This window comes from Rhipicephalus sanguineus, chromosome 4, assembly GCF_013339695.2.
Source record: "Rhipicephalus sanguineus isolate Rsan-2018 chromosome 4, BIME_Rsan_1.4, whole genome shotgun sequence".
NCBI classification, from domain to species: Eukaryota; Metazoa; Arthropoda; class Arachnida; order Ixodida; family Ixodidae; genus Rhipicephalus; species Rhipicephalus sanguineus.
In genome coordinates, this window is record NC_051179.1 from 87,911,569 (window position 1) to 87,936,121 (window position 24,553).

Here is a 24,553-nt window from a genome sequence, read left to right on the forward strand (position 1 = left end):
AGACGTGATCGTGAACGCCCAGTGTATGCATTGCGCTCGTCAGCTCAAAATTTTCAAACCTGGTGAGGGGCACTTTAAGAAATTTCACAAAATTGATTGACATTCTGCGACTGTCATGGCAACACGAAATCCACTACCACGCTGTCTTCTTCTGTTGACTTTATCAGTCCAGTCCCACTTACGCCTAACTCCACATGTGGATATCTACCAGACGTATGCTACAAAACAGTCCGTCATCTTTATTTTATTCTTTCTTTTGTCACCCACAGCACCTTAAAGGCATAAACCATGCAACTGCTATGCTATTTACATCATTTGGCGCCTGCTGCGATTCTACGATTCTGCCACGCTGCATAACATGCGGTAAGGAGACACGTTGCAATACATGACTGCGTCTTTTTTTTTCGTGGTACGCATATGATCTGGGTTCGATTCCTACTCAACACAAAAAATGTTACATTTATTTTATATATGTTCATCTCAAATGTCCGCTGACGCACAACGTCGATTTTTCGCACACAACCAATGACACCGACGTCGACACCACAGTTTCTGCGAAAACAGCTGTTTAACGCTATCGCAGTTAAAAATACGCTCTTCTGTCGCGGAGATCTTGCTTTGGGCGGGCGTCAATGAGCCCTAGCCCCGTACCTTACACTTTGACCATAGTCCCTCAATTGCTTTGACTGATGAGAAATGCTAGTGGAAGCTTTCCGCGTGCTTTTTCCCGACAATGCCGTGCCGCTTGACATTTAGGTTCGGCGACTAGGAATCTAAAGATATTGGTGATGGCAGAAAGTCAGCATATTTCACAGGAAGCCTTTTAGAACAAAGGATTTTGTATAAACTGAAGGTTGCCGTCACATTTTAATAAACGTGGTCGCCAATGGGGTCGTAGATATCATCCAACTTCTTTACTAAGCGTTCGAAATACGCTTAGTAAAGGCTACGCTTTGCACTAGTGATGCTCATCGAAGACGAGCGGCATTGACTGTGCTTGATAGCGAGACCATTCTTTGGTGGCTTTGTGACGTGGATGTCAAATTACTGAACTAGACAGGAGGAGAACGACAGTTCCTGAACCTGTCGCTCCATTTTCTCTCGGCTCGCATATGCACACCAGCTTGGCTTACGAGCGAAAGCTTCTGTCGCGAAGAGGACACGGAAAACTAGAAACACATGCGAAATAACAAGATGCGGAAGTTTTTAGGTATTTTTATTTCAATACAATAATAGGAAAATGACGAACACAGCCGAAGCTCTCGGAAATAAACATCACTTTTATGTGCCCAATCATGGCTCAAGAGAAATATATGTAAGCTGCGACATTCCTTTTAGCATCGCAGGCCACCCGCAACGTGTGGATGGCATTTCACACCCACAATTTTAATTGTAATTAATCCATGTTGCAATCTGCATGGACTGTCGCTATGTTGCACACAGGCAAGAGACCGCTAGGACTAAGCGGTAAATTGGAGCAGCGAGCACGTCATGCCAATAATGCCACAGACGTCTTTCCAGAAATAACAATATATTTGTCATTTTTCTCAGTGATACCAATGTAGGATTCCACTATTCAGAGCTATTTGTTAGCAAAATACATATGTTTTCCATCTTTATTTATTTATTTTTGTAATATTGACGGTGAAATAGCGAGGCAAAATGTTAGTAAAGAAATTTATTTACGGTTGGCAGCACGTCTACATTCCAAGAAAAAAAAAGTCATTTGACTCCTTTTTGAGAGTTTTGGCTTGCCACGTATATGACTCTCTTTAAAACGACACGTCCACGCTCTTTGGAGATCATTTTACTCTCTTTGGAGCGTCATGTGACCAAGACGAGAGTTAACGAGTCTCTTTAAAGAGAGTCACACACGTGGTGAGCCAGGACTCTCCGACAGGAATCACACATACTATTTATTTAGAGTGCACCCAAGCAAATAAGCAACTCTGTAAGAGCGAATATACAGTGGCGAGTAGGGCCCGCAGTTGAAGTTAGATTTCCATGTGAAATGTGTCAGCACTTCCTTGGGAGTTCACGTACATTCCAACTGCGCGAATGCATACTCCGAGTCAGTGACGGTATTCGACGAGCTTGCGTCGAAGACCGTCACTATTCGAAATATAAATGTATTGCTCGAGCCCGCAAAAGCTTAATTACTTTCACGACATTTCTAAGCCGCTGCGAAAACAACCACAAAGAGCCTTATCAAGTGCGCGTGTGAACGCATTCACTTAGTGATGTTGCCGAAAAAACTTGGTATTAATCAGGCAAGCTGCCCCGAAAAACAACAAAACCTCTGCAACGTTTGCGCAATACACTTCTTAGTATTCTAAATTTAACGTCTGTGTTTCAAGGAAGCAGAGCGAGGACAGGGGAAGGGTGTTTAAGAAATTAATACGGCGACCTAAACTGCGTATAGGAAAAAGAAATGTGACAACGGCTCCAACAAAAAAATTAAGGCAGTCTAGCATTAGTGGTGCCTAACCGCTTGTGCGAACTGCAGAGCTGAGCTGCCTTCTTTGCTTCTCTTCATTTTCTCATTTTTTCTTCCTCTCTTTCTTTTTTTGTCATCTCCGTTTTTTTATAGCTTTCTGATCTGTCTTTATTTCCATTCCTTCTTTCTATTTTTATGTATTTATTTCTCTTTCTCGTTCTCTCCGTCTTTCTTTCTCTTTCTTGTCTTTCTGTCTGTTTATTCCTCGCTTCCTCCTATCTCTTTCACTCTCTCTATTTATTTCTTTCTCTGTCTTGCTTTGATTCTTTTTTTGTTTCCTTCTATCTTTCTTTCTTTCTTTCCTCCTTTCTTTCTTTCTTTCTTTCTTTCTGTTTATGTGTTTCTTATCTTTCTTTTCCTCTGTTTCTCGCTTTGTCTTTCTTTCTATGATGTGCTTTACTCTCTCCCCTCTTTCTTTCTCACCTCGTCACTCTCACATCTATCAACCTAACCCTCCCTTTTCTTTCCTACGCCCTCGCTATACTATATTATATAAGGATATGCTATGCTCTGCTAGCGTCCCTCGATAACCGAACGGCTGCGACACTCGCCTTCGGTTAGCGGTACGCGGCTTCGAATCCTACCTCGCCGAGATTTTTTTTGTCGCCAAGAATTTTTCTCTTTCTCTTTTTTCTCTTGCTCTTTTCCTTTCCATCTCTCTGTATTCGCTATTTCGCCAATCAGAGTTACTGCATCCCACGCCGGACAAATCGGCGCACGTGTTTTGAGAGCGAAGCATAGCATGAACCACACAATGAAAAGGAAGAAGTGGATGAAAGGAGCGCGTGCCGGGTCATGGTGATGATAGTTTTCTGTCTGCAACCGATGGCATAATGAAAAGCTTAGAAGCTCCAGCGTAAATAGTGAAGCGCTTTGATTGGTTCTGACATGTTTTACATGTATAGGTGTCGTTGGCGGCCACCGTCCAAGGCCCAGGCGATAGTGAACGAGTGGTGGTTCACAATTAGTCCTCGTTGGATCTCTTTACGAACACATCTGCGAACAGCTGGCAAGCAGCTACAAAGGCAGCGAAGAATTTTTCGGTCAATTTACTATTGCAAAATAAAAAGTAGCGAGTACAAATCAATGTTTCACAGTGGAACCGTGTTGCTGTAGCAGGTAGTAGAACGCGAAGGTATTTCGCTGAAAATATGCAACACGTACGTGATTGCCGCAGATCTCTATCTCGCGAAACGCAGAATGGATCACTCACACGTAAACATCGGGTTATTTACCTTGACTGATTATATATACACGCCACAGTGGTCTAGTAGTTAAAGAAGCTTAGGTGGTTAAATTTTCTGAAGCCCTCTGTTACGTCTTATCTCGTAATGATATCGTGGTTTTGGGACGTACAACCCCAAAAATAATTATTCCCTCTTGGGCGGCTTGACCTGGCCTGTCACGGCTTCGTTTGTTCCTCATAAATTCTGTTAAGCATCCGAGTGACATACTTGACATTGGATGGTTGTTAGGGGAAGCGATGTTTTTTGGCTGCATGCCCGCATGGCCCCCACGACCCGACAGTGCAAGCACTTGGAGTTTAACCTATGCGCAGTACCGCCACCCAATGTCTCTCGTACGCAAGCAGCTTGGGTACTCGGCAATAAAACTTTCGAATATAAGGAATTGGACGAGCCTTCGATGCTGAAGTTTTGTGTATTTTGCTAACCGGCCCGTGTCTTTCTTCGCTGGAACAATGTTTGATATTTTCATGGATGGAGCCTAATCAACCTAGTAATTAAAGTGTGTTGATAAGTTCAGGTTTCGGAATGACGGAAGGTAGAACATGTCATATAGCTCAAAAAATTCCACTTTTAACAGCTAAGCTGTTTTAGGCTTATAGGTAGTCTGCGTAGTGTACGCGAAAACTAGGACGTGTGTGCGCCACAGGAATTGGGGAAGCCCCACTACCGGGTACAGCAGGTGCGAGGGAAAGCGAATACGTCAGAAGGGAGAAAGCGGAGCCAAGAACAGTGATAGAGAGCGATTGGGAAGGAGGTTGCAGCCTTGGGTGATAGAAAGTAAAGGCTAATAAAAACGAGGAGTACTCAGGCAAGGAGCCGGGGAGGAGGAGAGAGGCGAGCGTTAGGCGAGAAGGATTGAATAAAACGCAATCAAATTTCGGAGGCGGGATTCGAACCCGGGTACCCACGGTCAGAATGCGAGCGTCGTAACCACTCGGGTAACCAGGCGTGGTAGCGGAACAAGCATTTATGGAAACCGTATGATTGAGTTGCTATGGGCGAGAGAACGAAAAGAAAATAGCGAGAACGAGAAAGAAAGAAAGAAAGAAAGAAAGAAAGAAAGAGAATCAGAGAGAGACAGAACGAAATAGAGATCGAGAGGGAAAAAGATAGAAAGAAACCAGATCATATGCATGTATAGTATAGTATACGAGAGGGTTGTGGTGGCTGGGCTAGCTGACTGCGAGAGTAAGCTGGCTTTCGGCCGAAAGTGCGACAAAACTCCGTCCCGCAAGCAGGTCGGCAGGACAGCGGGACACCAGCCGCAAAACCAGGACGTGTTCCTCCTAAATGGCGGCAGATGTCCCGGTCGCTTTAGATCATTTGTTCACTTAAGACTAACTGGCACTAACTTCTTTCTTATCACACAAACAATTATTCTTGTTTGGTCTATAGACGATTTTCCGCAGCTGGTTTATTAAATCAAACTAGATGGCGCCACTGGCGCCACCGCACCGTGGCCGTCCCCCTACCGTGGTCGTCTCCATGGCCATCCCCCTGCCGTGGCCTTTGGCAGCGCTGCTCAATATGTCTCCATCCGCGTCGCGTCGTCTGCTCGGCGCTCCCATAGCATCTGCGCGCACACGAGTAAAAGCGAGCAGACGGCGTAGACGGCAGCGCCGGAAAAGTAAACATGGCGGCACCTGTGGATGTAGTTCCCTTCCGCCTCGAATTTATCACGTCGTTGTCCTGCGCTGTGTGGCCCGTAAGTTCAAAACCTACGCATGTATTTGCTTTATATTCGCGTCCTGATGCTTCGAGAGCGATGTACTCGTCGGTATTTTGCAGTATTTCCAAGATTCATTCTCATATTGTCCGAGACGAGGCTTAGCAGGCATGGCTAAATAAACACAGCTGATCGCAATAATAAAGACAAAGCACACCTGACGTTTCTTCTCCAGCGTGAGCTGACACAAAGCGATGGCCGATTTTGCCATTTATTTATTGCTGTGAGGACAGTGGGCGAGTAGCAAGCGCGAGTTCGGATCGAAGCGGGGTGTCGCGTCTGCATGGGTGCTGCCATGTTGGCTTGTAACCCCAGCTACTGGCGGTTGCTAATACAACAATTAAAGACATACACCATAAATACGACGCAGATTAAACATATCCCTTATCATTGTGGCGTGGTACGTACCAAACAAACGCAAATGTCTCAACGTTTTCAACTCTGAGGCGATTACATGTAGAACTATGTTTTGCTGCGCAAGCATGTGACTTGCTTACACCCTGCAGCAACCAGCTTGTGTAGTACGGCCACGGCCGCTTCGCTGGCCCAATGCGTTGGCCGGGGCAAATGGCTGGGGGAAGGCCAGTTACGATCACGTGATCAAACATGGCAGCGCCCGTGCGCCGCTGCGGAAAATCGTCTATACCGTATATGCCCACTGGCTCTTTACACAGATATAAAAACAAATAGATCTGGTGAAGTTAGTGTCGTCACCAACGCTTCGATTGACACTGGGCTCATTCTAGATTAGGACAATAATATATGTCCACTTCGTGTAATACTGACTTATGATATAGAAAAAATCATTACGTATAGGGACAAATAAAAGTTCAAGAGCCAGATTCAAGTTAATTCAGTTAATTCAAGAGCCATATCATTGTCTTTATCGTTGCACTGCGGCAACGATGACTGCAGCCATCGCCTAGATCACCAGTTTCCGCAGGTCCTCCACCACTCCGCCAAACGAACGGTGTCTCACAATTATTTCGGGTCCGGTTCTTTCCCGTCCCCCTGCGTGTCTGAGCCTTTTTGTCCGGGACGGCGCATTACCTTCTGGCGAAAACCACTCGGTTTCTCGCACTCACTGTATGCGCGCGCGAATCGTGTGCTGTATGTTCTATTCAATCTTACACCGTCAACGTAAACGCTAGCCTGGAGACGTCTGAATAATAATCTCCTCTCATGGGCTTTGGATGCACTAGAATATATTTCTCCGTTCAAGATTGGTGGTGGTCACGTATTGCTCCCTCCTTTCATCGGTGGAAGTTTTTTCTCCCCCTTATCAGTACAACTTGACGTTTGCAAAGTACGTGTAGTGGATAAAACGTGGTTGCTTACTTTCTGGGCACGATGGCTGCCCACCTCACACCTATCGTCTCGTTCTGCTGTCTTGTATACCCCACTTATCCACAGTAAATATGCTGCTGGAATTCGCTCCGCACAATCTAACTTCTTTAACAATCACTGCGTGTTGCTTGTGACTCCGGCTCTCGGTTCAACAGGCTCGTATGTCACACCAAGGCTTTTGTTTACGCTAGCCTAAATCGGTTTCGAATGGCGCTGCGTAAAGACGCAAACAATTGCTTCTAGCTCCTACAGTGGCTCCAAGCTGGATACCTAAATATGATAATTTATTGAGGTTGATGGATTGGAAAATCGAAGAACCGAGCCTGTGAGGACACGTACACAAGAAGAGAAGTTTTGACGACACGCACGCTGGGTGTGTGTCGTCAAAACTTCTCTTCTTGTCTACGTGTCTTCAAAGGCTGGTTTCTTCAGTTGTCCAAGCTATGTATCAACAGGCCCGACACCAGACTCTTTTACGATAGGTTGACGAAGACGTTTGGTATAAAAAATCAAGCAGCTTCTGCCGTTTAAAGCGATTGATCTGAGACTTCATTATTTTATGTAGCGGTGAAAAACTATATCGTCCTATTAAAGTTAAACACAAGATCCAGCGAACTGGCAGTTGAATAAATAGCATAGGCAAGAATGGCGGCCTACTAAGTACAAAGATCATTTTCCTAGAAATCAGATGCTATAGTGAAGCGTCAACATGTACTATAGATATCTGAAGTGAGATGAGGAGCACGCTACCTATAGCTTTAATATCACTCCACTTTGTTTATTATTAATTTTGATTGCTTTGAAAGCAGCTGTGTGGGATTCATTTGTGTTCGCACGTAGCAGGCTCACTAATCACTTTCAAATGAAGATTTGATCCCGGGTTATTTCCTCAAGTAGTGTTAAGGGAAGGCAAAAAGGAATGGCTACTGAGTTCTTGAACTTATACGACTGTAGATATGTGTGTGTGTATATATATATATATATATATATATATATTATTTATTCTGTTATCTTAACAACTATGTGGAAAGGGGTAGCCGTCACCAAGCAATGGTGACAACTCCTTCTTTTATTTTCTATTTCAATAAAAAAAAGAAAAACAATAGTGAAATGAAAGGAAACTGAATAATTTGGTCTCGTGGTACGTGCGACACTCAAAAGCATACTTCGTCTTAATATAATGTCACTAATAAACGTTACCGGACACAACTTGTAATAATTCATTCCTGCAATCAGGTTATTTCGACGGCATAATTTGCAGGTAGTCTACTACAATTTCTGATGTGGTTGTATGCGGATAGGATGCGGTAATTTTGAATATTTTCTTTTCGGCATCCTCACGAGCATCACGGTAGTACGTCAGCTTAACAGAATGGATGGTAATAAAAATATATCTCAACATATCAGTCGTGATTCCAGGTGGTTCAGGTAACGAAGACGTGAGATGTTGCTTTAGAACAACATATACTATAACGAACATATTCGTAATATAGTTCGCTAGTTACAGTGATCTTCTGCCTGAGACAAACGATGGGTAGCCGCACATTGAATCGATATGTGCCCAGGTTAAAGTGGAACACGCTTCATAACGATTCATGCAAAATTTTTGTGACGGAGCATATGTCGTTCTAGCTTTGGACGCATGGGCAAGCTTCTAAGTGCCAGGACGGAGGGAGTGGGAGTGATTACGCGTATGCGCTTTTTTGTGTACGAGTGTTTGTAGGTGTACCCGCTTCCCGCCGCGTCTTCTCTGTGGTCGTAAACGTGTTTTGTATAATAGCGAGATTTAGTAGGTGCGTACGTAGTAAGAACGCTGCATTTCGCATGCTGCGCAAGAGCAAAAGTTGTGCGCTTCCTCGTGTACTGCCGTGAAGTAGGACATATTATTGAAGGCGTAATCTGAAGATTTTTTTCTGTGCTCGAACCCACGCAGCCACACATGGACGCGTGAATGAATAAACTTTATTTAGGATTAGTCCAGCAGTTTGCTTCATGCGAGATGAAGGCAAGAGCGTATTAACGCATGTGCCGTTCTAACCTCCGTCGATGCTCAAAATGACCTTATGTACTCGCAAGTACATGCATATGCACAATGTTCGAAGCTAACATATGCAGACGTATACTTACAATGCACGCAGATGTGCACGGTGCTTCCCATCATGTACTCCCTTGTGATTCTACAAAAGAGAGACATTGTACACTTTTTTCAATGTGCTTCCACAAAGAGAACGCCGTGGGCTGCAGCTACATCAAGAACACAAAACGGGCTCAAGCGCAATATCTTCCTTTCCCTCCTCCTGCACCTTAAGAGCTTGAATTTCACACATGTGGCCTTAAACATTGTATGGCACCTTGTCCATCTTTATTTCAATCTACAAAACACAAGGATCGATTTCAGCTCTTAAGAGAGGTTTAAATATTTAGGATTGACGACTAGTATCTCTTGCTAAATCGACCCTCCGCGGCGGTCTAGTGGCTATGGTGCTCGACTGCTTACGCGAAGGTCACGGGATCGAATCCCAGCCGCGGCAGCCGCATTTCGATGTAAACGAAATGCGAGAGGCCGGTGCCCTTAGATTTAGGTGCACGGTAAAGACCACCATGTGGTTGAATTTCCGGAACCATTCACTATAGCTTTCTTCATAATCACCTCGCGGTCTTGGGGCGTGAAACAGCAACATTTATCATAAGATCGTCTGATTGGAAATTTTCCCAATGAAGCGTGTGCAGGGCACAGTTTTTGCATATGCACATTTAATGCTTCACATTGTTAACCATGCGCCAGAGTTTCTCAAGGGAACAGCCCTTAGATTGTGCTGTTTTGAAGGAAGCAAGTGCTAAATTCTATACTGGGCAAAGATTGATACTGCGAACACGTTTTCTTTAGCTTCTTTTTAGAGCGCATCGTTGTGTTTTAAATCCACGACAGGACGATATTCAGCCAAGAATGAGATCATCATTGTGAACGTCTACAAAGCATTCTACGGAGCTTCTGCGGAGAACACATGAAACTTTTGTTTTCGGCGGTACATGAGTAAATCAACAATGTGACAGATTAGCCGCGCTGCCTGGAGCCTATATTTCGACGGTGATTGTGCAAGATAAATTAGGTACTATTGTTTAAGTAGCACTTTACTTTAACCTACTGTTAAGTAGCACTTATGTTTAAGTAGCACCTTATTTTATCGTAAAACGATATTCATCACATCTAATATTTAGACAATGATCATGCGCCAATTTCGGATTCCTAATATAACCAGGTGATGACAGATTTACTATATCATACGTCACGAATCAGGACACTACGCTCAGCTTCCATAATCAGATGTGTCCTCTGTCGCACAAAATTCAGTTGTCTCTCGACTAGCGAAGCCAAGAGTAAGTTCTTCAAACGGACTTCGTTTCCTCTTCTCTTTCTATTTTCAATCTCGCGCTTATAAAGCGGCAAAGACAACATGAATACCTCTTCAGGGCGCTGTTTTCTGAAGCTTTTGTAAATCTGTCAATATTTCTGAGGCAATACAGGAACGTCTTCAGTAGGGCGTTTGACATAGCTGCTCAGTTTGCATATTAGTACCGATGCCTTTGATCTTTCCTTCTTTTATTCCTACAAGCTACCTCACACCCGGACGCTCAACCATGGCGTCGGTGACTAAACCACTGAGATGAATGAGTCTTGTCACTTGAATTGTAAAAAAAACACACTGCCTTTGTTCTATCTCAACCGCTGAGCTTCGCTTCTAGAACGCGCTATAGCGAAAGTCTCTAAAAATGTTACCTTTTACAATCTAATTTTGTATGCCTAATTTTAGCAAAATTTTTCAATTATCTTTTCTGCCTTTAGCAATAACCTCACGCCAAGGTATAAAGAGAAGAAAATGCATGCAAAACCTCCTTTGGTAGTTGTCTAAATGATGCCTAAGCGTGGAAGACTCGTAAGTGTAAAAAATATATTGTCTGCGCCGTGGCTATTGCCTATGGAGTTGTCCAAGTGATGCACAAGCGTAGAAAACTCGTAAGCCTATGAAACCACTGTACAGCCTTCCCTAGAATATCGCTTTCGGTGGCAGTGGCACGGCATCTTTCTTTTTGTTTCCAGCGCTCGTCAGCGTCTGGCATGGTTGAACAAAAGGCACATCCCGCGATCGTCGAAACGCAAGCTCGGCACTAAGTTTTCGCAAAGCCGGAACTTACCTTACATACATAATACTCAACGTCGTCTTTTCGTCTTGTCCTAAATGGGGCTTTTTGTGCACCATCATTAAAAAAGTTTGCTACATCACTTCATGAACTGTTCTGTTTTTCCGTTTTTTTTGCGTCGCCGGTAGAATGCCTTCATATTGTTCGGACCTATTCACACTCAGTAACAGTGGATGTGCAGCCAGACAGGTGAGATACTTGCATATGAGTATGGGACTATAGGTGCGAAATCTAGTGACGCCAAAAATTTTATTTTGTTTCATACATTTGTTCTCAAATAACGATTCGTGTTGCATGATAAAGTAAATCATGGACGGATTGACACGCAGTTTTATGTCGAGTAGGCATTGAAATGCTTCAGGATCCAAACATAAGCGCACTCGCGGCTGGTAGCGGCACGGATGCAATTCTTTTGAAAAACTAGATAGCACGCTTTCAAAATTCAGCGCATAAGTGCTTTCGGAGCTATCTAAATTATGCGTGATAAGACAGCGTGATAAATCTATGAAACAGAGAAACCAGGCTGCAGTATGGATGTAAGTGTGACCATTGTGAAACGACGAAGAAGACGCAAATATTGCGGCCTTTTGTTTCCGATTGAATTGAGCATTTCACGCTCGGCGGCGTGAGCACGCGTATATCAGCGATGGTGCTCTTTGATATTACTATGTCCCGCTTACATTGAAACTAAGGAAATGACGATGTGGTTTCTCGTTCACCACCTTTGTTGTTGTGGCCGCGGCCACTTTTGTGTTGTAAATACGCCTCCCCGTAAGAACGTCTTTGGTGAAGGTGCGGGGCATATCCGATGCACGCTTCGAAATTTTGCAGCGGACCTCTTGCTGTCCATTGGATCACGTCGACGCACAGGCCACCAGATTCAGCCTCGGCTACGCCAACTCAACTCAGCAAAGTTGTAGCGACCCATATCCGAAACTCTGGTAGTGACTGCGGAAAAGATAACGTGGACGTCGAAGATTGGCTGCCTGACTACAAGCACAACAAGCAAGGGCAATCGGAAGCATCCAAATTTTATGCTAGCGAACACTACTGACTACCTCAGTGGAACGACCCGTGCGTGCTGTCATACACATAAGGAATGCAAAAAGGCAATTCTTAAAGCTCATTTCATTGTTTGACATAACCTCAGTAAAAATCAGCTGCTGGCTTTCATTAAGGTTGTGTCATGCACATGAGGAGGAATTAATATCTGGGACACCAGAAAACACAAAATTGCTGTACAAGCGTTATGTACAGAGCCTGTACATAACGTTATGTACAAGAGCCTGTACAAGCGTCATGTCAGGACAACGCGAAATGCGGTTGCAGAGTTGGCCACACATAGTATATGATGCACAGCGTTCGATCTTAATGCTCAGTTAGCAATTTCATTCTCGATATAATTGACGCTATTCAATATATTACACTGTGGTAAAAATGTGCTCTTCATCTTAAGAAAATAGCTTTGGTTGGCATTTTTTCATACAAAAATTTCTCAATTCATGAAATATGGGGTCAAAGAATACTGATTTCTGACGGCGTTATTTTCACTTCATCATTCTGTTCTGGGTGACAGTACGGTATATCGTAAGCAGCAACTCCTTAATAGTTAGGCAAATCTTCTAAGGCATATCAGCTTGTTGAGATTATGTTGTCAGTGCTGATACTAATCATGCTTCCTGCCGTGTGTCTTGCGGGTGCCCCGTCACGTAAGTGGATTTTCAAATTACTGGAATCTGTCATATTTGTGCTGTAACTGTCGTTCCTTCAAATATTGTCATATTGGTGCGTGTACAGGAGCTGGAAGCTTTTTGTTTGGCTCATAATTGCACACGCATTTCAGTGTTTTCGTGCCAACTGCATACCCACTTCTTTCAGCTTAACTGAAGCATGCGTGAAGCTTGTACTGTAAATATGCCGTCAACTATAGAGGGTTTCACTGTTTACTGACACAGGCCCTGGACCGCTTCCGGTTTCCTGCGCTGGCGTAGGCTAGCAGGATTGGCGGGGAACAAAATCCTTGGCGAGTTGCCCGTAGAGTTTCAACACTTTTCTCCCTGTGTCTAGCAAAATATTTGAATTAAATATTCTTCTAAGCTACACACAACACTAAAAGAGTTAGTATTTAACTATGAGCGCCATTTTTTTATGTGAAACTGGAAAAACAGTATTCCCTTACTCTGACAAATCTTAAAAAACGCTTTACGCTTCGGTGTTGCAGAATAATAAATGAGGTGACCGGAAGTTTCTTGGGGTACACCACGTGCTCCTGCTATCGCAATCTTGAAACCGTCTATAGAAAGAAGCTCTTCAACAGCTTTGCCATGGCAGATCAAATCCTATGATCAAACTTTTATTACGATAGCAATTATATTGACACTCTCGCCATGTTTCTGCCGTAGCCGTTACCGTCGCCGCCATGGCCCGGATATGTATATGTATGTATATATGAATAAAAGCCGCAAAGAAAAATGAATCAGAAAAAAAAAGTTCCCAAAGCGTTCCGCCAGGGTTCGAACCTTCCACCCCTCACTCCTCAGCGCGCTGCTTTAAACAACTTGGCCACGTGCCACCACCTGCTTAGCATAACAAAGGCGAGCTATTTATAGACACCATTTTATACTAACGGCACGCCGAGCTCGGAGTTGCTTCAGTGTGTGTAGTATCACCTGTGAGATTGCCCGAAGGGCGCGCTTTAAAGCAACGCTCCTACATTTTCTTTGAGCTTGAAAGCTGCCCCTGAGACGCGCACTAAAAGGTGGCCCATTTCTGTATCCACTGACGATGTGATACGCAGAGTAAAGAATGCGTCGAACGCCACCTCTCGGCACGACACGCGTAGGCGTCACTCCAGCCGCCGCAGTTTTAAAGAAAAAGAAGTCGAAGAGCGTTGGGTTGTATCGCGCTGCTCAAAAACAAGAAGCAACAACCGTAAGAGTTAGTTCGCGCTCGTCCTGTGTGAACTTGTCTGTTATATTCGAATGTCCTCCCTTGTGTTTGAGCAGCGCCTTGCAAGTGTCGAGCTGTGAGCGTTGTTAGTTCGCGGTCGTCCTGCGTGTGTTCTTTTTGTCAGTACTTTTGCGCTCGAGCGGCGCGTTGCATGTGTCGAGCTTCTTGCCTTTCTTCGTGTGACATTCTAATTTGTTGCTATCGCCTTCATTGCTTCAACGTTAAGGTGAAACAGTGATTTTCCTTGATAAAAAATTTGCATCACGTTCTGCTTGTATAGGTAAAATATAAATGCAAGAGGCAAATAGAAGACTTCCTGACAACATGATACTAATAATACACAAGGATTCCTAGGTGGGCTAGTCGGTTCACGGACAGCGTAAACGGGAGAGGGAAACTTGCTGTGTCCTGTGTGCTCACTGTCCTGATTTTTGCGCTGGTCTGGCACAATATTAGTGATAATTTGGCTTTTACATCTGAAAATCACGATATGATTATGAGACGCCATAGTGGAGGGCTCCAGAAATTTCAACCACGTGGGGGGGGGGGGGTCTTTAACGCCCACCCAAATTGAAGGACACGGGCCCCTAGCATCTCGCCTTCAACGAAATGCAGCAGCCGCTGCGGGATTTTCTCCCCCGACCTTCGGCTTACCAGTGAGCACCCACGAGACCACTGCGAGAAGGTAATTTTTGACAACATAGCCAGTTACCTATTCTAGTAGTCTGCAGTCACTGTGTTTTTTGACACAGTTGTCATAATACCACAGTTTTCTGCCTTTCCGACACAGGTTCTAGATGCAACCCGATGAAACCAACAAATGTGTATCCAAGGAAGGTATAGGGGGCATTATTTGTGATCTTTAAGTGTACATTATTATTTGTGGCATAAGTCCAAAGGAAATAAAGTGGACAAAAGAACCTTATCGCTGGTAGGAGCCGAACCTATGGCCTTCGGATAACGCGACTGGTGCTATCCCAATTGAGCTACGGCTGCGATTGTTCCCCCGTCTACTATACTCGGCATTCCTGTGCACATTTTCGTGAGAGTGGTAGCTTGAGAGTGTTAGCCCGCGCCACACGTGGCCATGGCGGCAAGCTTGAAACGTTCTTTTTTGTCATCTGGTTTCACGTAGCACTTGATCTTTCCTTTTTTTACGACGTAGGAGCTGACCAAAGCTCCCTGGGTTCCTTATGCGTTTGCCTATGATGACTCGAAGGCCAAAGCCATCTTCTTCTTTCCAGTCGATGTATTGACCTCTTCCGCCCAATTACGAATGCTCTTGCACGACACGGTGTTTAGCACTGCCTCCAGGATCGCAGGTACTGCTAGCTTTCTGCACGTCACCTGGTTTTGCACTGCCTCTTTGATCGGCCCACCTTTAAACAAGGGACGGTGTAATGTGATGACGTCGCAGTGTTACGTCACGGTATGTGACGCCATGATGGCGCCAGACATTTTGGCGATCTGTGACGTTAAATATTAGGCCATATGGTGACGCAATCTTGCGGTGATGATTTTTAACATCAAAGTGTTTTAAGCCGGGGTCCACCAAGACTTCAGTGACGTATTTCCATCACGGAAATGACGTCGAAAACGTTTACACAATCAGATGACAACGAAAAAAAGTTCCGTCAACGGGCATCGAACCCACGACCGCTCGGTCCGGAACAACAGATGCCGGGCACGCTATCCACTGCGCTACGGTCACAGAATCTAGAGGCTTTACAAACGCGCCTTTTATATCTACCACTCTCCCGGTCGGCGGCGTGGTGTTGCCCTCTGAGAGCGTAAAGCAAAGTAATTCATCATTATTGTGGCCTCCGCGTTTAGCACCTGCAAGGCGTTACACGTCCGTCCCATTCGGCGCGTTTTTAATAGAAGTTAAATTTTGTCAATGCCTTAAAACACCGCGAGGTGGTGATCCTAGAGCAAGCGTCGTAAAAGCGTCGGCCTCGCTCATAGCATCACGCTAATCCAAAGCGAAAATAGCCCAGCAACACGCGCCTGCCTCACCTGGCTATACCACCGCATTCCCCGCTCACGCGCTCGTCCCAAGAAAAATCGCGGCCCTGCTACCGGGGCGGCACGATGCGCTTTGCATTTCCCTCTAGTCCGGCCGTTGTGTTCAATCATATTTAACATGCCGTAGGATGGCGAACAAGTTCTGCGTTCAATATGCGACACTCTTCTGGCTATTACACCCCGTTCGCTGATTACGCTTTCACCGTTAACTACTACAGCTACCACAAGGGTTTGTTTATTTATTTAACATGGACGTTAGTCGTTGGGATGGAGATGTACCACCAATCATCAAAGTGAGTGCATCCACGTTAAATGGTGCTAGAGCTGCCAGACATCAATATACATGTAGAAACTCTCTTATATCAATGTACAGTAAACATTCAGTTACTTCTGTAAGGGGACGCTTTACTTTCGTGTTGTTCCGATTCCTACGACGGAAGGATGAACCATCTTTTTTTGCATCACTCGTATTGGCGCCTACGCCGCGGGACGCCGATGGTCGATTTTCGCGTTTGATGAGACATCTGAGGCATTCGCCCTAATGAACCCTCGAGTGCCACTTAAATGCACCGCGTCTACCGGGACGGGACCCTCACTACGGAAGAAGGAAACAAAAAGCATGGATCAAGGGCCAGTTTTATTTGTTAGACTCCACCTAATGAAACCACACATTCGGCACTCTCTAATTTACCACCACATAATCAGTCATCAAATCATTTTGTTAGGCTGTCAGTCGTTCCTGTCCCAACATCAAATGGCTGTAAGTGTGTGGTTAGGAAGTCTACTAATAGGTTCCCATTTAGTGGAGGTCTTGCCATACTGTAGGACGCGAAACTATTATAAATAAGAAGTGCTCAGAGGAAGGATGGCCATCGGAAGAATGTTTGCCTTCTGACGAAAACATACTTAAACAGTGAAGCTGTTTAGCAAATCATGCCTTGCGAGTCGATCGCAGAAAACTATCATCATCTTAACAGGTATTTGGCACTGTCCGGCTACCTGAGAAAGAGTACAGAGAGAGAGAGAAAGAGAGATAGAAAAAAGAGAGACATTTTTGCTGAGAAAATTATTCTTTGCGAAGCGGTATTCGAACCCGCGCACTCTCGATTCGAAGGCGAGCGTCCTAACCACTGGGCTATCCAAACACGCTACAGAGCATAGCATAGCCTTGTATAGTATAGTGTAGCAAGGCGGTGTGAAAGGGAAGTGCGCGTGAGGAGATGTGTGGCAAGGAGGATGGAAACTAGGAGGAAGGGAGCAACGCATAGCATAGAAATGATAAGAAAGATGGAAATATAGAGAAAGAAATGCAGGAAGAAACAGAGACAGAGAGAACATCAACGAAAGAGAGAGTGATAAGTAGAGAGAAAACAAAGATAGAAAGAAAGAGGAAGCAAGCATCGCGTCATCTAGCGACCAGATCAGAAATAAAATGAAAGTTCCCACCAGGGTCACCTCGACTGGGTACTATGCACGTTATTTACTGCATGAAACCTGCGACAATAAAAAAAGAAATTTTGGAAGTGAGAGCAGTTCAGTAAGCAAAATATCCACGGAGTGAATGATGATGAGTGGGCGAAGCTGCAGAGGTTCATCGGTAAACCGTGAATCTTCCGTGAATTCTGCCCAGTACATCATCACCGACGTGAGATCGGGCGCGTTTATACTAAAGGTTCGATGAGTTATGACGACTTGCAGCTCACTTTAATTTTACATGTACGCTGTGTATTTTCATTATTTAGAAAACCATTGCTTTAGAAAACATCTGGCGTCTTTCGTTAACCAGCTGCCGTCTTTTCGTTTTGCTTTAGAAACATCTGGCGTTCTTTCGTTTTGCTTTTACAAAACATCTGGCGTCTTTCGTTAGTTTATTTCATCAATCAACGGCGTTTTGAACAAAATTTTTATTGTTTAATCACGCACAGGAGAAATCTCACCAGGCACTACCTTGGAGGTAAACAATGGCTGCTAATGGGAATGAGAGACAGAAGAAGTCGGCTTTTAGCTAACACTTACACTTCTACTTCTACTAACGTTTCCTACTGGAACAATCCAATGGCTGCTAATGGGGAATGAGAGACAGAAGAATTCGGCTTTTAGTTAACGCGCACGCTGCGATTTTTTTATTGTTCAACAACGCACAGAAAAAATCTCCCACCGGTACCACCTTTGAGGTCAAAGCGTAAGACTTGTTACGCACTACGACTACGACTACGAGGGACGAACGGGTGCCGCCTTAAGGAGCTTCGCCCCTAAAAAATCACAGCATATCCACGGAGTGAATGATGATGAGTGGGCGAAGCTGCGGAGGTTCATCGGTAAACCGTGAATCTTCCGTGAATTCTGCCCAGTACATCATCACCGACGTGAGATCGGGCGCGTTTATACTAAAGGTTCGATGAGTTATGACGACTTGCAGCTCACTTTAATTTTACATGTACGCTGTGAATTTTCATTGTTTAGAAAACCATTGCTTTAGAAAACATCTGGCGTCTTTCGTTAAGCAGCTGGCGTCTGTTCGTTTTGCTTTAGAAACATCTGGCGTTCTTTCGTTTTGCATTTTACAAAACATCTGGCGTCTTTCGTTGGTTTATTTCATCAATCAACGGCGTTTTGAACAAAATTTTTATTGTTTAATCACGCACAGGAGAAATCTCACCAGGCACTACCTTGGAGGTAAACAATGGCTGCTAATGGGAATGAGAGACAGAAGAAGTCGGCTTTTAGCTAACACTTACACTTCTACTAACGTTCCCTACTGGAACATGCCAATGGCTGCTAATGGGGAATGAGAGACAGAAGAATTCGGCTTTTAGTTAACGCGCACGCTGCGAATTTTTTATTGTTCAACAACGCACAGGAGAAATCTCCCACCGGCACCACCTTGGAGGTCAAAGCGTAAGACTGGTTACGCACTACGACCACTACGACTACGAGGGACGAACGGGTGCCGCTTTAAGGAGCTTCGCCCCTAATATGATCAACTCCATATCTGGGCACCCATATTGCCAGTTTTGATGCTAAAGAGCATGCACAGACTCCGCTTGCTGTGGGCATTGTCGCTGATTCAGCAGCGAACAATGGGGCCGGACCTCTCGGCCAAGAGTGTGGCCTCCACAATAATTTCAGACAAAACACGGGCTTTGAAATTGCCCTTGGCACAAGAACTCCAAGGGCGCTGTCTGCTTTCCTACAAAAAGAGGAAATTCTCATTAGCAGCACGTCACTTGGAAGAGAAGTTCTCTTATGCAGCTAAGTTGAAAACCGACATAAAAATATGCGCACTGTGTAAAAGAAAAAAAGTCCCAGTTTCGCCGCAACGGCGAAGCAATGAATGCGATAGCAATAAATTGGAATGTAACGCGAAGAACGGAAAGCAGCTCGAAATTGCCAGCGCGTCGCTCGAGCCCAAGGGACGCGCGAAAAGAACGCACACAGGACGAGCGCAAACTATCATGCATCACAGCTCGACACTTGAAGCGCTCTGCTCAAACATAAAGCAGGACGCACGAAACGAACGAACAGGTACACACAGGATGAGCGCGAACTAACTGTCACAGTATGGCTATCGCAATAAAAAAAACACCACTTATGCGTTAAACTGACCCACTTGCCCTGAAAGGGCTGCTGTATTAAAACGAGCCCTGACCACTCATTCTCGAATCATTGCCCAGACTAAATAGATCGAGATCCATGGTGCGTCCAGCTCGCCTGAGATTCTCACACGAATTCATCTGAGAGCTTTAACTTGTCGAAGGGCAGGCCGCCGTGGCAACGAACCGCACTTCTTTGTTGTTGTTTTTTTCGTTGATTCAAAAACAGTAGTATTGAATCCAAAGGAACTCTCGAAACCAGTAATGCGTTTGTCCAGGCAGAAACTGCTGGGGAGACCAAGTATCTTATACCTCCTAGGATGTGCATACAGCTTGGCATTTTTCATGCACTTGAGTATGACCTCCAGAGCACTTGTTTGTTGTACAACGTTCTCCTCGCTGACTTTCGAGAAGTCTTCTCAAAGCCGGCTTTTATGGCGAGGCTTGCTTAAGCTGTTTGAGCATTTCGTCCGAACTTGCAAAAAAAATTGGTTGATCGAACTATAGTCTACATGCCTTTGTGAGTTTGCTAGTCTTTCCATGTCATGGCGCAATGCAAGCAATTTCCTTCCCATGCGGCGTTTGAAATTTGTCCATGCTTACATTTTCTTCAATGTGCACATTCGGTTGTTAACAAGTTTCCTTGCATACTTGAAGTTCAAACATGCTTTTTCATAGGGGCCTATCAGGGTTGCCAGATCCTCCAAGTGAAAAATAGCCACGAAATTAGGCAAGGTAGCCAGAAGAGTAGCCGACTAGCAACGTCACTTTATTTTGGAGCCAGAAAACTAGCCAAACGCGATTTCAGTTTAGCTGAATTATCACTACGTTCTGATACTTAAATATGCAAAAATACACATCACCAAAATGTTTATCACAACACGAAAAGTAAAAAAAAAAAAACCAAGTGACTTCCTGGAGGAGGCATTAGGACTAGAAAATGGGCAATTATGCTGCACCGACAGTAACAGGTATACATATTCGAGTTCACTTTAGCCAGCATGGTCCGCGGCAATGTAAATGTAGAGCTTCTAACACCTTTAAGGGGTAGTCCAAATTTGATCCTGCAGATCGCGAGGAGAAGTTCGTGGGACATTCTATTCCTTAAGTCGCTTTTTGTGAGAGCCACAGCAGAAAACACTCATTCTCCTTTTGGGTTAGATATAGGGAGAACAAGGAGTTTCAATGCGCTGTCTGCAATGTCTTGCATTGGATTAGCGCCTCATGCATCTCGGTAGGTGTATATTTCGATCCACAATTCTATTGCTGGCATTTCGACATTCACATCCTCAACTTGACGAAGGTGCCGTACTCGCTCCGCAATGCCATGCTTCGGAACCAAATACGTATTTTGGCAAGGTTCTCAAAGTATCGATCGCATTCTGCCCTAGAACAGATGACAGACTAATGGCTCTCAGCTTCCGTACCAAAGACGAAGCATTTGGAAGACGTTCCTGAAGATCAGATGCACAAGCCTTAAGAAAAGCAAAACAACGTCGTTTGAGTGAGTGTTGCTCTTCACTTGTGAGTCGTATATTGCTCACGTGGTCAGTGAAGCTGCCATCAGAATCCACGTCGTCTAGGCCGAGGATGATTGACTCAAGGTTTATTAGATAAAGGTTCATTGACAAATGAATGAAAAAAAATAGCAAGTAGCGGTCGCTTTGCTCAAGGCTTCTATAGCCGCGCGCACCTACTTTTCGTCAACGATCGCCGTAATTCGCGCCACCTGTACTTCTCAAATCAGCAGCACTCGAGGCAGACAGCGGCTAGAAATCTTCAACGAGTCCATCGCTAGCTACGTTAGCGTGCCTAATCTAGATGAATTCTAGGTGAATATGAAAATGATGGCGGCCGTGACGCGTTTCCGGCACACGCAACTGCTTCCTTTATACCGAGTGCACAAAAATCATTACACCGAGGGAGCCGCAGCCGGTATTGTAAATGCACACTTATTTTTTTTATAGTTGCGCTAGGTATTAGCGTATATTAGCTGTTGATGCCAGTGCGAGAACAATAGCCAGTAAGTAGCTGAGTAGCCAACGTCATTTTTTGTCGCCACGGCCTCTTAAAAGTAGCCAATTTGGCGTAAAGAAGCCACATTTGGCAATCCTGGGGCCTACCACAGGGTAGTTCTTTGCGAACTGCGCTGACAAAACTGTACGGAGTGATATCTTGTGACAGGCTCAATTCCACACCTTGGAATAAGTCGCACTACATCAACCTTCTTCAATGTCTGGGCAGTATCGAACTCGATCTTTATGCAGAACGTTCAGTCTTCATGCGACAGCAATACCTATTGTTTTAAAGCGCGGGTATCGGAGGTCTAGTGCGCGATTGCCTCCGTGATACCGCAGCATTGTGCTTCGTGCGGAGCATTGTGCTTCGTGCTTTACAGAAAGCAGTGGTACCAGAATCTTTGTAGCAAAACTACCGCTCATGGTGGTTGGCACGCAATTGACGACGCGGCAGCTGTGAAAAGCGATGCGGCAGTCGTTCACTTTGCTTTGCTTAGGGAAGGCTCGTCGTCGACTGCGATTCTAGCCACCATAATCGGCTTTTCGTAGAATCGTAGCATATCCAGGTGACACCCGATGAAGTCACCCGGTCCACAAGTGCACTGCTGAGCATCTACTAGAGCAGTGCTTCAGTGCATCACGGAGAATAGTCATTACCCCCCCACGGCCCGAAAAAAAGAACCTGCTCTTTGGTGCGCCGCAGCCACGCCTGAACAAGGGCCCGCGTGGTACCTGAAACGTCAGATTTTTCCTTGCTTTTAGAGTAAAAAGCTGTTTCAACCATCAGTTCCCTCCCAAGCAGACAGGTTTCTTTGTAATAAAGTTGTTCTCTGTCTCTCCCGAATGCTCACCTTTAAAATCATTGGGGATCCTTTGGTACGAGCAGTAGAAAACGTCCCTTCGCAAACAGCCCTGTTGCTCGTCGGAGAAAAATTGTTTGAGCCAATTTTGTTCCGACGTATCACGCAAGCCTTGAAGTTTTGTTTGTGGTATTATGAAAACGGCATAACAGTCTTAAATCTTATTGATACAACTATATGCTCGACAGCATGACATCGATCTTCCATGCAACACAGAGAACACACTACTCAACATTCGCTATACTGCGCAAGACGTGCAGATTGGCGAGTTCGTAGGGTTTTCATTAAAAAAAAGTTATAAAACAGCGCTTAACATACCGGACAAAGGAAGAAATTACACACACGGTGTGGCACTTCTAGTGCGTTTATATTTATCATGGCCCACTATACGCCTCCCTGGCTGAATAGGGCGAAAATGGCCCTAACGAAGCCACTGAAGATTTCACGGTGTAACCATGATTGCTTCAGGAGCTTCGCCCAAGCTCTTCATCATTCACCCGCGGATATGCTGTGAATTTTTTTTTATTCAATTGGTCGTGCTTTAAAAGAAGCCTAGGGAATGAGCGGTTCAACAACGAAGACAGCATGGGAGCGCTTTACTGATTAAAAACATGTGATGAGTAGCGCACAGAACATTAGGACAGTGGTTTTAAGCACTTATCGCATAAGACTCTCTTACCTTGTACATTTTACGCTGAATTAGGATCCTATGCAAAAAATGTAATTGAAAATTATATTATAAATTTGAAATCACTGGCTTTCTATCCTTTCAGGTTGGCATCTTTAATTCTGTAATTTTGTAAATACAGTGAAACCTCGGTGATACGATCACAGCTCATACGAATTTCGGGGTGGTACGAATTTTTCGTTGGTCCTGGCGAAGGCCCATTGGCCTGAAATGTAATGGAGTACGGTTGTTGCGAACCGATTTTCACCCAGCGACGTTTGATACGAACGTACGCTACCGCCCAGGTACGAAAAAGTGCTGTCCGCGCCGTCGCCGAAGACGCGCCAAGCAAGTGCGAGCTCGGGAACGCAAGCGTGGGCATGCGCGCCGCCCCACCCAAATCATCAGAATCACGGTATAAGAAAAACACTTTTCTTACGGTCGGAATAAACCTTCAGAGACGCGTTACGGCCTCGGAGAGTGTGTGCGCGAATCTCTGAGGCTCTTATGCGCCTCCGTGTGCCTTCGCGTTTAGATTACAGAGAACATTAGCACCAGGTTTTTTTTTCTAACGCGTCGACGCGGACTGCTGTCGTTGTACCGTGTTTACACGTGCCTTCCTCGTGCATCAGGCATCCTATGAAAGGTAGACGAGGACCGAAAGAAGGCGAGGACGGTCTTGGCGGAGGAGTCAAGCCTCACAGCGTCAACATGCGCGACCGTTGAGGTCGCATATGTGCGGGCACGGCTGTAAATCTTCCAAAACACATCCTCAACAACTCCACGATAACAAAATCATAACACAGAATCGTGGTTCTGTAATTTTGGCGCCTTGATCCATCGCGTCAAAGCGATTCTTTCGTCACTTTCGCTGCAGTACTACGGTGTCATGCTAAAGAGCATACTAAAATTTGGAAGGGGCTACTGCTGTCGCGTGTCACAACGCATCTGGTTCATTAATTAAATACGCGCGTACGGGCCGTATATTTACGAGTGCTGGTATGATTGCCGACATCTAAAAACTTAACTGATAATCATTGAGGGTTCTTCCTGACGTTGCTGCGGCCCTGAAAAACAATAAATGAAAATGAAAATGTACGCCAGCTTTCTTTTGTCGCATACTAATTTTCCATGCTTTCTGGTGATACGAATTTCGGATGATACGAAAATTTTTGGAGGTCCAGTGAGATTCGTATCACCGAGGTTTCACTGTACAATCTTAATATACCTAATAATTTTTGCACGCATGTTAATGCCCTGAAATGTGCTGATGTTTTCAACTGTGACTTCACATTTCGTTTTCTCCATTCTAATTTATTTCTGGTTGATATAACGATATTTTTTGTGTAATGGCCATTGGTGTGATTGTACTCAGCGTAAGTAGGATTGTAACTTTAATCGCACATTGTGCCCAAATTTTGCAT